At 45.6% G+C, this 11568-nt stretch overlaps 1 long non-coding RNA gene across 1 annotated transcript; it reads left to right on the top strand.

Moving 5' to 3' along the window:
• The first annotated feature begins 1582 nt into the window (after positions 1-1582).
• On the top strand, positions 1583-10537 carry LOC310692325. Its single transcript, XR_014518718.1, has 3 exons — positions 1583-4980; positions 5673-5860; positions 9356-10537. It is a non-coding gene; the product is annotated as an uncharacterized lncRNA (long non-coding RNA).
• Positions 10538-11568: the final 1031 nt, after the last annotated feature.

Below are 11568 nucleotides of genomic sequence, written 5' to 3'. Positions count from 1 at the left end.
TGCTTAGGCAGGTCAACCAAGAATATGACAAATTGAGTACAGTAGGCTCTCTGCCACCACCTACACTACCTTTTTGCACATACCAGTCCCCTAGCCAGTATTCTGCACAGGTCTCAAGATGGGAGAGCCTTAGGCTTCTAGGGGGAAGAAGAAGGCATCCCACGCTCTTCCATTGTCTCCCAAGACAGATGGATGCCAGCAAAAACATGGGTTCAAGTGTGCCAGATAAGCTAATTTAGTCCCGCCCCCTACACCCAACACTGGCTAACCGGGTGCCTCAAGGCCTATTGGGGGGTGGCTTTAAATGATTATTAGACAATTTACTGGAGGATAAGATTGTCAATGGCTACTATCAGTTGGTAGCAACTGCAGGTGGGCACTCAAGATTCTGCTTGCAGTCTTGCCATGGGCATCTGGTTGGACTAGATGGGCCATTGACCTGATCCAGCAAGCTCTCCTTGCTTTATTCAGGGAAATCTCTGATAACCATGCCAATTATGCCACCTTCAAACCAACAGAAAGTTTTAGTGGATATATTTCTGCTCATAATGCCTGTGGGGGGGGGGGATGTCTGCTATGGCCCACAGATTTTACACAACCCAACAAACTGAAAGGGGGGGAGTGTTCCAGCAATTATGACACCTTCCAGCTGCCACATATTTAGTCTTCTATCTCAGCCAACTTATTTTTCCAGTGCCCCAACACTTTCCAAAACCTTTACAAATGCACTACTCCCACCTCCAAAACTGTGTGATTTCGAATTGTAATAGGTTGGGTTAGGGTTGTATTCAGAATTAGGTGCAGACGTGTATTAAAGAGTAGGCTCCCACATTATAGCACGTCACAAGCAGATGGCAGGAAGAAATAAAAAGAAGCATCTGCTAGAGAGGTCTGCCTAGTAAAAGGAAGCCATCATCTCAGGATTTGGAGGGGAGCAGCATTCGCCATTCCTATTCCCTTGCATTCAGTTTTTCTCGAGCCACTGCTTTTCTGTCCGTCCGTCCCCAGTCCTGGAATTCCCCAGAAGCCTTATCACAGTTCCTCAATGAGAAGTGTGGTACTTGTGGAAGAGTTGCTCAAAAGAGAGCTTGACCATCTCCGACACTCTCACATTGTAAACTGTGACATGGGAGGGTTGACAGCATCTGAGTCAGGCCCAGCCAATAAGCTCCTTATATCAGGTTAGCCTCTATGTCCACCTAAGCTATCAGGGCGGGTGTCGGGAGCAGAGCAGAATTAACTCACACAGTGCCAGCGAAGTTAATTCTCTTTAGTCAAAGAAACCAAACAGCTCAGGAGGCCAAGCTTAGTGAATACAGTAACTCTTCCATGTAGATCTTGCCCCAGTGAGGCAGTTGCGATGACTGAAGTTCCCAAAGTCTCCTCCTCCTGGGTCTTTCCTAAGCAATATAAGACTCTGAGCCAGTGTGGTGTAGTGGTTAAGAGTGGTAGATTCGTAATCTGGGGGACTGGGTTCATGTCTCCATTCCTCCACATGCAACTGCTGGGTGACCTTGGGCTAGTCACACTTCTCTGAAGTCTCACAGCCCCACTCACCTCACAGAGTGTTTGTTGTGGGGGAGGAAGGGAAAGGAAAATGTTAGCCGCTTTGAGGCTCCTTCGGGTAGTGATAAAGCGGGATATCAAATCCAAAACTCCTCCTCCTCCTCCTCCTCTGGCATCCTGTCTATCTTTGCTCTGTCCTCTTCCTACCTCTTCAGGTTCTGGGAGACCAGCAGGGAGGGCAGCTGGTTGCAACAGGAGAGGGAGATGCTCTGGCTTCTCCAGCAGCCTGCCTTGGCTCTGCCTCTTGACTCCCCTCCTCTCCAGCCTTTTACAGTGGTGCCTTGGTTTAAAAACAGCTTAGTTTATGAACAACTTGGATTAAGAACGCTGCAAACCCAGAAGTAGGTGTTTTGGTTTGTGAACTTCACCTTGGAAGCAGAACATGTTCTGCTTCCTGTTGAGTGTGTTCCATTTGTAAATTGAGTCCCCCGCTGCTATGGGAAAGCACGCCTTGGTTTAAGAACGGACTTCCGGAAAGGATTAAGTTCGTAAACCAAGGTACCACTGTATTCTGAACTGCTCTCTGCCACAGACTCTTCCTGCTCACTAAACCCTCTTTATCTCCCAACACCTCCTCCTCCCAGTCTGCTCCCTCTGACTACTCACCGTGGTCCCACAACCAATCCCCTGGCTCTGAGCCTTCTTCCCTTGGGGTTTCCCAAAATGGTGCCTCAGACCACTCCTCTGCATCCAGCCAGTCCATGACACTAGTTGACTCTCCAGAGTCTGAAGCACTGAACCTGGAACCTTCAGTGTACAGTTTATGCACTCAACCACTGAGCTGTGATCCTTACCAACGAGCCAGGCCCTTGCATGAACCAAGAGGAGTGGCTAACCTGTGGCTGTCCAGATCTTGATGGACTACTACAACTCCCAGCAAGCCAGGGCCGCTGGCCATGCTGCCTGCAGCTGATCAGCATTGCACCTCCCCTGCCTTAGAACATCCATGGGACTCCATAGCAGATTTGCAAGAGCTCTTGGCAGAGAGGGTCTGAAAAACAACATTTAAAGGCCAGTAGTGGGGTACTTTTGACCCTCCCGATGTTGCCGAACAACAGCTTCCACCAGGTCTCCGCAAGGCCAATGGCAGTAGCTGGAGGGACCAAAGTTCCCCATACCTGCTGTAGGCATGCAGAGATCTAAAAAGGAAGGAGACCAGAAAGAAAATACAAGGGGAAAGAAACCAAAAGAAAAAGTTAAGACATATAGGATGGGAGAGGGCAGGAACAAGAGGCCTCTTCCAAAACCATGGGAATATCATGAAAAATTATCACTGGGCTCTAAGCAAAGATGCATGGAGGTGCAGTGGCGGGGAAAGGAAGACAGGATATAGGATTGCTCAATAAAAAAGTTGCACAGAGTTTATTTTTCTCTGTCAATTGAATTGCAGTCAAAACAACTCCTCATGCCAGCAGGTTACCTGGAAATTTGATATAGGAACCTAGGAGTTTGATTATACCCCTCTCCAGATCTATCCAAGGCTGGTAGCTAAATATATGGTTGCATACCAGAGCCTGGGCATACACAAACTCACATGCAGAAGTTAGTGTGCGAGGAGTATTTATACACACACATAATTATTCAAGGCAAAATACAGAAGTAGAATAAGCACAGTACCAAAAGTCACCATGAAACACCTCCCAGCTGCAAAACTAACACACAGTTGGAACATAACACTACTGGAAGAGGAAAGACTTCTGCAATTCACTAAGAGCATCTCAAAAGCCATTGGGCAGAAGTTTAACATTACCACAATCATTACGCAAATAGAAAGGCTTATCCTAAATAAGAACATCTCAACTCACAGAGGGTTGGGTGTAGGGAGAGAAATAGAGATGGGACCAAGTGTGGATGTCTAAGAAGCATGTTCCATAGCATGGATTCCACTACAGCAGGGGTAACCAACTCCCAAGAGACTGTAATCTACTCACAGAGTTAAAAACTGGCAGTGATCTACCCCCTTTTTGGGGTGAGACAGTTATCTACCAGTGATCTACCGCAGACGTCCAGTGATCTACCAGGAGATCACGATCTACCTGTTGGACGTGCCTGCACTACAGAAAAAACTCTGCCTACACCTCAGCACAGCTTCTTTGCACTACTTCGAAAAGTGCATTTGCAAAGAAGGGCACATGTGCACGCCCAACACAAATTAGCACGCAGGCACTTTGTGAATGAGGAAGAGTGTTGTGAGCTAGCACAAGTTCTCACTTCAGGGCCCTTATGAGATAACCTGGGGCAGCTTTCAGCAAGCCCTAGATGATTTGGATTACGGTTCCCATCAGCTCCAGCCTGCGTTGTTGTCCAAAGCCTACGCAGGACACCAGGCTAGCAAAGGCTAACTTAGGGTAAGAAAGGGAGCACTTTAAGCAATCTCATGAGGATTTTATTTGCTCTCCCCACCTAGTAGTGAGCTACTCAGTGAAACAGACATGTGGTGAGGAATGTCAGCAAGCGACAACATCCAGAAACCCTTGTGGGGAAACCCTGAGTTGATTGTATTGCCTCCCAAAACCATAAAATAGACAATCACTCATACACACCATCCAACTTCTAGGCCAAACCCAAAGGTCCTGTCTGTTTTAGTTTTGATGAAGTGGGTTAGGAGGAGCACAGCAGGAGATTTGCCCCTCTTTTGGCAACTTCCACACCCTTCAAGCTAGCTTTGCTTTAGACACTTGTAAGAGGGCCAGACACACACTTGCAAGAGGGTCAGAACATGTGCACAAGAAAACCTGCATTTGAACACTGCATGGGTGACAGAGACCAGCCAACTGTTGCAAGGTCAGCCTTCACTAAGAACTCATTCATATAAAGTGCCCGATAGGACAATCGTAGCTCCACGTCCCCAAACACAGCCCTGAAAGGGCCCCAGAGATGCCTCCCCTTTCCTCCACCCGCCCCCCACAAAAAGAAAGGGCTCGAGAGAAATTTGTTTCGGTTCCGTAAGATGCTTCTATAGTCAGGCCTTTGTTCCACATGTACACACCCTGAGCTTTACCAGAGGATGCAGGTGTCTGCGGCCCCCCGGGACCCTTCTGCCCCCTTCATTTTGCTGGAGGCAAACCTAGCCAGGAGCTGCCCCCACAAAGAGATCAACCACAGGTCCTCTGTGCATCAGGTGGGAGGGGTGTGCAAGACTCTGAGCTCGGGGCAGGAGGGGGGGATGTTTGCAATTTCCTGCCCCAGTTCGGGGAGAGAGGCCTCTTGTCGTTTCCTGTGGTTTGGGGCAGGGAGGGGAGAGATAGCAAACAGTCATGTGATTATCTCTCTCCCCAAGTGGGAGGAGACGCGAGGCGGGTTCAGTGCGGCGAGGCGTCTATAAATGGGCCAAGCACTGGCACTTCCATCTCTTGACTTCAGCTGGCAACTGATCTCCCTGGCTGGCCCGGTAGATTGCAAGCGACCCAAGAGGTAGACTGCTGTGGGCTGACAGGATCCCTGGGCGGGGAGTTGGGAAGAGCGGGGCTACTTGACTGAAGAGTCCTGGGTTCTAGCTGGGAATGCAGGAGGGCAGGAAAGGGCTGTGCAATGAGAGATAAGGCGGCTGAGGCTCTTGGAGAGAGCACGCTGCATCCAAGTGCTGGGTGGGTGTTATGCTCTAGGACTCCTGGAGTTCTATCATCATGTCTAGGAAGGAACAAGAGGAAGAATGAGGCTGGTGTTTGGGAGACAGAAGGAAGGGGATCTGGGCCAAAGCTAATCTTAGTCTGTCTTCTTGTTCGAAGAACAAAACCTGTATTTTTAAAGAGGGGCATGAGGAATTGGGAGCATGCGGGGGTGTTCGTCGGCATGTAAGCTATTAGTCCTAACTCCCCACCCCCCAGCCCTCCTAAACAGGCGTAGACTGGGAAGTAAGAATAGGGAAGTTCCGAAAGATGTCACACGGGTGGCTTATGCAAAGGGGAAATATGGCGGCTATGCACAGTCAGTGGGTGCGCACTCATCCTTATTCAGGCCCTTCACTGAAAGGGCGCTGTGAGATTCCAACATGCCTGCCCTCTACTGATAGGAAAGAAGACGAACACCTCTGTTCAAGCAAGCAACAGTTGATTGACCTTGCAGCCATTTTCCTAACCTGTCCTCCTCCTCTCTCTGGTTTTTAGGGCAGCTCCTTTCTATTGCAGAAACGTGTGGAGTTTGGCAGGAATGCCCGTCCCCGCAGCATTTGACCACAAGAGTCTCTTTGATGAAACATGAGCTGGTCTGGGATCATTGCCTGGAGGTCTTGGAGGACAGTTCCACTGCCATCGTGAATCTCGTTCCAAGAGAAGTCTATGGACCAAGACAGTTGGTAAGGTACAGGACATGGAGATCCTTTCCCCACTTTTGGAATCTAACGGGGTAAGGAGGAGGGATAATAAACACCATTTCAGGTTATTTTCCATTTTAGAGCATGTGGATAGTGAAGATAAGGCCTCCTTCATGCTTTGCCCAAGACGTACTTACAAGCAGTGCTCAGAAGGAAAGCCAGGGGGAATTTTGCATAAAGATGTTCAGGGTTGTGGGGCAAGTAACTAATGTATGAAGGATTCAGTCTTAACCCCAAACAGGAACTTGCTGAAAGGGCGGGGAGAGAAAGTAAGAGATAGAAAACAGGAAAGGCAAGAGATACAGTGTATTGATCAGCCTTCACCAACCTAGTGCCCGCCATCTAGGCAAATGAAAGCAAACAGACTCCTAATGTCCCCTGAATACCAGTCACTATATTAAAAAACAAAACCTCATTAAGTTTTCTGTTAAACCAAATGGGCTGCATCCAACTAAGCTCTAATCAGAGTAGACCCACTGAAATTAATGAACCTAAATTAGTCATGCTAATTAAATTCAATGTGTCTGCCATGTGTAGGACTAACATTGGATACAACAACCCCAGCTATTGTGGAAGGAAAGTTCCAACTATTTCTCTGTTGCTCTCTTGAAATCAAAGGTATAGCCACATATTATTGCATCAAACTGAACAAACCATTTTGCATCTATAATGGGGAAAGTCTGACAGTGCAGTCCTATGTGTGTCTACTTAAAGTCTCATTAAGTTTAATGGGCCTTATTGCCAGATACATGGGCGCAGGATTGCATCCTAAAGATTATGAGCAGTCCAATTCTCTGCCTGTTCAACTCAGAGTAAGTCCCAACTGCATTCAGTGGGGCTTACAGCAAAATTACATACACACAGGATTGCCGGAAATTGAACAGAAAGCTAAACATAGAAACAGCCATTTTATGCTGCTTATTACTGAACTGACACTACAATACTATGGAATTTTACTCAGGAGTAAGTCCCACTGAAATCAGCGAGGCTTACTTCCAAGTAAACCTGCACAGAACTGGGCTCCAAGTAAGTGGTTCTTAAGGCCTGTTTACGCATTAATAGTTATATATGTTTAATCTTAGTTGATAATCTATTTAACCTGCCAATTTATAGCAGTATTTCCTTAAATTTCCTTAACTTATACGACAATTCTATGCAGATATATTAAAAGGAAACCATTACACTGTATATAAATAGGTAAACTGTTCTATAGGTTGGGTTAAAAAAAAACACCAACACTCCTGAGTTGCCAAGTTTGCTGCAGTTAGGTTGCCTAGTTCTTTTAGAACCAAAGCATTACAAGACTAAGCCATTTCCACAAAACCTGTAGTTTATTCAAGATAAAACCTAGAATAAATTTTCCCACCCTAGCATATTCTCAAGACAGTTTTGCAGAACATGAGCCCTTCTCAGAGTGCCATACATGACTGGCCCCTGTGTTCAATACGGTGCATTACAACTAGACTTCCCCACTTTGTAGCCTACCAGAATCTGCAAATTCTGTATGGGAAAGGAGATCCCAAGAATTTCGCTCAGTGTCAGAGGCCCTTTTTCCCCAACCTTCACCTCTTTGCTCTACTAAGACCTACCAGGGTGAAAAGCAGGGTCCTCCTCATTGTACCCCAATTCTGCAGAATTCTCTCAATTAAGGGACCTGCCAAAACTTCACATTATAACATTTTTTAAAAGGACAGTATTTAAAATGTTTTTTAAAAATATATATATAATGCTTTGATTAGAAATACAATGGTTGTTTTAACGGGCTTGGGATTGCAACTTTGTCCCTTTGGGATTGGGAAGGAGGCAAAATACTTTTTAAAAATACACTTTCATTTTCCTTATGGTAGCCTATATGGGCAGGGATCGAAGGAGTTACTTTGCCTCGTGCAATGCATCTGTACTGACCTAGTTTTACATTTTAACACTTGCCGCTCACACGCGAACACACACACAAGATCCACTGGCATTACATTTGTCTCGCCCATTAAACTGGCACGCAGCCCGCTAATCACTTGCATGTTTCTAGCAAGGAGGCAATTATTAGATGTATTCAAATTATTCAACCTTGCAACTAGCTGGCACCAACTAGTTTCATGGGCTATTGGATCCTAGCCTTCAAAAACCTTTAAATGTTTATAATACTGAAACTCAGTGATGTGTGCACTACAAAAAAAACAACACAGAACTATAGCTAGCACACATGTAAAATTGAAATTAAATAATCATAATATTTGGTGGACCGGCAAGAAGAAGAAGAAGAAGAAAAATTTGATATATACTTATAGAAAGCCTCTACCCAGACAATTTTCTCAGTCTTCAAGGCCAATTGCTCATCTCTCTTAAATTTCATCAGAAATAGCAGAGACCTACTCCAGACTTGATGAGCCACACACTCCAGTCTCCACAACATTTCTTTCTTTAACTCTCTCAGAAAAACATAAGGTTTTTGGTTAAGGGGTTAAATACTAAAAAAAGCAATGCCAAAAAATCCCCCTCAGCTAGTTTCATTAAAATGCTCTACTTAGTTCCCTATTCAGTTTGTCACCACTAGTGGAAAATGGTTGAGCTTTTCTCACAAAGCCACAGGAACAGGCAGTAAGTAACCACTAATACAATGTCCCCCAGTAAACTACCCTCTAGATTTAAACATGTGAGACATAAATTCTAAGTAGTTATAGAACAGCAGAACATAGGATCTGGAGCAGCGAGGGAAACTATCTGGCAATCTTTTAGTTGAGTTATGGAGTTTCAAAAGTAGGATACCTGGGTTATGCCGTCCGCTCATATGTTGGGTGAACCAGAACACACATATTTTTATCAATTCTCAGAGCCAGCCAAGTCACAGAGGTGACTGGGAGTCAGATCCTCTGTTCCAAACTTCCCCAGACTTATTTGCCATTATGATTATGAATAAGTCAGTCACTCTCAATGCGCCCAGCACTTTAAAGAGCAGCAACTAAAACGCCAGTCCCTGCCCCAAGGAGGTTACAATCTAATATCTGACAAAGGGAAGGGTTGAGAGTGAACAAATGAAAAATATGTATCCGGCTTATTTGTACGCACTTAGCTCTAAGATATGGGGATTAAGGGACCATGCCAAATGCTTCACAAATAATGTGGGTTTTGAGGAGTGATTTGATAGAAGGGGTGGGGGGGACTTCTCATAGTTGTGCTGGGAAGGGAGTTCCAAGCACAAGAGACAGCAAAGGGGAAGGGTAGAAACTGAATTATGGTAGCTCTGCCAATGATGTGTTTGCCTTTTACTTTGGGCTCAGAACATCCCCGTAGGAGAAAGAGGGCAGGCTGAGAGCATCAGCATGCTGTCAATTGCCACATGAAGTGGGTTCTCATTTGCCCTTTCTTCAAAGGCAGCCAGCTCCAATGACCATCTGAAAATCCGAACCACGTGCACTCGTTTTTGCTTCTTTCAGTTTTTATCTGTGCATATACCTTAAATGAACTTTTACCTTTCTGCAGAGAAAGAGAGCCAGGCCCCTTTTCCAAAGACAATGAAAGGAACCAGGCACGGAAGGAGGAGAAGGATAAAGGCAAGTAAGTATTTGCAGGTGTAAAGGAGCTTTTAAATATTTACTGCAATATTTTGCTGAACATGCAAGTCTCCTTCAGTTTTGTTCCTCGCTTCCTAATGCAGAATAAAGCCTTATGTAGTCTGTGAGCCCTATGGGGAAGGAAGGACGCTTTTTAATTCTGTAAAAACTGCTGTCTCACCCAAAACCCACAAGGCAGGGTAAGTCAAACCTCCCCTCCTGCTAGTATCTCCCTGTTATTTCACAACCAGGGAGCTGCCAGCGGGCGGGCGCAGGGGAGATTAAAGGGGGTGGGCAGGGGTGGGGACCAGCTCACAAACAGCCAGCGACAGATGAAGAAGACGCCGAGAGCCAACCCATGACCAGCAGCTGCAGTTTATGGACAGTGGACTCATCCATAAAGTAGAAAGCACTACTAAACGCTCGTGTCCAAGTGTAGTGTTTCCTACTTTATGGATGAGTGTACTGTGAGCAACGGAGGCAACAAGGAGGAGCGGAGACTGGCACAAGACATGGGAAAGGGTGGAGGGGAGGGGAAGGCGGAAATGCCACGTGGCCATAGACAGGAGGGCATCATGGTTGAACACACACACAGCCGGACTGTCACTCAAATACAGATGCATCTCTTTCCCCAAAATATAGTATATGACACTCCCAACAATATTGCTTGTAACATGTGACTCATAACTGAATCTAAGTAGGAGGTAGGGGTGGAGAACAAGACCTGGGGGGAAAGGCCCATTTATTGGCATCAACTAAGGATGCTCAGAAGTTATTCTGCCAATACCCTCTTTCCAACTTTGCTACAATCTTCTACCCTGCCACACACCCCTACCTGAATATGCTTTTAGAAAGTAGAAGGGTTTGGGAATTTGCTGGGGGCAGAGTAGGGGGCGAGTAAAATATCCCATGATGCTTGGTACATGTATATGGAATCTGGCCATACATGTGCAAACACCCCATGACCAACATACCCTTAAAGACCTTCGTTGTTTGGGTAACTGTCTGAAGGTCACTAGCTGTGATTACGTGCTTGAAAGGAGAGGGGACAGGTATTACAGGATGTACTGTATGACCACTTGCATTACGAAAATAAACCTTCAACACAGTTGCATCTTTGTACTTATTCACAAGAGTGGGGGAAGCTGTGCTTGGCCGGAGGGTGCGGGGGGGGGGGGGGAGAGAAGAAACAGGAGCAGAATTTCACAAGTGTATCTCATTTTTGAATTTTCACTTAAGAATCAGCACTACAAACTTTGCCAACCTATGCCGTAAATTTTTTGGCCTGGCTCCAGAGCAAGTCACTCCAATTCTGATGAAATCAGTGTGGAAAGTTACTCATGACCTAATGACATCCTACTGGTTTCATCGGGAATGAAGTTCAATCAACTTACTCTGGATTCAAACCGCTACATGCAACCAATCCACTAATCCACATACAGCTGAAAGCATCCTACTACTAAATTCACAGCATCACTGCATGATACAGACAAACGGGCACAAAAAATGAATCAGGCAACACAGAATCAAACTCTGGGGGTATTCTGCTCATCACTCCAATCTCATGCACTGAGATTCTTACTTTCCATTTAAAACCAGTAGTCTAAGGCAGGGGTTTCCAAACTGGTCAACAAGCTTCATTCCACATTGTGACACTGGATTTGTGGTTTAGGATGGGAGACAGCACATTCATCACATTAAATATCAGCACTGGTTCTTAATTGTATTTTATTGTTTCTCATACTATATTTTACAACCTGAATTTCATGGAATTCAGATTGTAATACAATATATAAGAAATTAAAGCAACCGTAAAAATACCTTTAGAAATAAGCATCTGGCACAGTGCATTACAGCTGCTATGGCAGGCAGAAAAATAATTAAGTAGTCTGCCACAATCCTAAGCAACTATCAAGTGGTCCATGGGGAAAAACACTTGGGAACTACTGGTCAAAGGCAAAATAATGCAAAAACAGGGTAAAAACAAGGTGGCTGTTGCAAGTAAAGCATGGACAGGGAATCTGCAGCACTTCAGATGTTTCTGAACTAAACTCCCATCAGCCCAGAGCACTACCCATGCTAGCTAAGGTTGATGGTAGTTGGGAGTCCAATGATAACATCTGGTGGGTCACAGGTTTCTGA

Source organism: Podarcis liolepis, assembly GCF_965112155.1.
Source record: "Podarcis liolepis genome assembly, chromosome: 13".
NCBI lineage: Eukaryota > Metazoa > Chordata > Lepidosauria > Squamata > Lacertidae > Podarcis > Podarcis liolepis.
This window is presented reverse-complemented; position numbering and strand designations above follow the sequence as displayed.